Raw genomic sequence first — 1,636 nt, forward strand, 5'->3', positions numbered from 1 at the left:
TTTTTTGAGACGGAGTCTCACTCTGTTGCCCAGGCTGGAGTGCAATGGCATGATCTCATCTCACTGCAACCTCTGCCCTCTGGGTTCAAGCGATTCTCCTGCCTCAGCCTCCAGAGTAGGTGAAATTATAGGCACTCGCTACCACGCCCGGCTAATTTTTTTGTATTTTTAGTAGAGACGTGGTTTTACCATGTTGGCTATGCTGGTCTCAAACTTCTGACCTCAGGTGATCTACCTGCCTTGGCCTCCCAAAGTGCTGGGATTACAAGTATAAGCCACCACCCCAGTGACACATATTTTTTCTAAATGAAGAAGTCTGGGAAAAGCTGAGTAACTTAGAACACATAATTTGATGCAGACGGAAAGATGTATAGAAATAAGTTTTGCGGGGGGAGGGATTGCATTGGGAGTTATACCTGATGTAAATGACGAGTTGATGGGTGCTGACGAGTTGATGGGTGCAGCACACCAACACGGCACAAGTATACATATGTAACAAACCTGCATGTTATGCACATGTACCCTAGAACTTAAAGTATAATTAAAAAAAAAAAAAGGAAAAAAAAAAAAGAAATAAGTTTTGCAATGGAGGCAAAGCAACTTGCATAAAAGTCTCAGGCTAGGGAATTGAACTTTATAAAAAAGCTAATGCCGCCAGGCATGGTGGCTCATGCCTGTAATGCCAGCACTTTGGGATGCTGAGGTGGGAGGATCACTTAAGGTCAGGAGTTCAAGACCAACATGGCCAACATGATGAAACCCCATCTCTATTAAAAATACAAAAAATTAGCTGGACGTGGTTGCGGGCACCCGTAATCCCAGCTACGCAGGAGGCTAAGACAGTAAAATCACGTAAACCCGGAGGCGCAGGTTCCAGTGAGCCAAGATCACACCATTGCACTCCAGCCTGGATAACAGAGTGAGACTCTCTCTCTCAAAAAAAAAGTGAAAGTCAAGAAAACTGAGCTGATTTCTTTTTAAAGAAAGTACACATTGGCCGGGCATGGTGGCTCACGCCTGTAATTCCAGCATTTTGGGAGCCTGAGGCGGGTGGATTACGAGGTCAAGGGATCGAGACCACCCTGGTTAACATGGTGAAACCCCATCTCTACTAAAACTACAAAAATTAACCGGGCATGGTAGTGCATGCCTGTAACCCTAGCTACTTAGGAGACTGAGGCAGGAGAATCGCTTGAACCTGGGAGGTGGAGGTTGCAGTGAGCTGAAATCATACCGCTGCACTCCAGCCTGGAGGACAGAGCAAGACTCCATCTCAGGGAAAAAAGGAAAAAGAAAAAAAGTAAAGTACACAGTTTCCTAAATATAACTGGCTTAGTAATACAAAGGAAGCTAATGAAATTTAGAAGTTTCATTGTTCAAACATCTGACATCATGACCACATTTACGTAATTCAAAACTGACATTCAGTGGAACACAGAGATCTGGCCACAGCAGTTGCTTCAGGCTGGTGGACATTTTTTGTCATTCAGGGTGTCCATTCTGATTGGCTAGTGCCATGTTGTACTGGTTCTTGAACATGTTGACTGTCACCCTTGACATAATTCAAATACTTATCACAGAATCAGAACTGTTGATTCAAAGTTTGGATTTTTTTTTTTTTTTTTGAGACAGAGTC

Source organism: Mandrillus leucophaeus, unplaced genomic scaffold (assembly GCF_000951045.1).
Source record: "Mandrillus leucophaeus isolate KB7577 unplaced genomic scaffold, Mleu.le_1.0 Scaffold17, whole genome shotgun sequence".
Lineage (NCBI taxonomy): Eukaryota > Metazoa > Chordata > Mammalia > Primates > Cercopithecidae > Mandrillus > Mandrillus leucophaeus.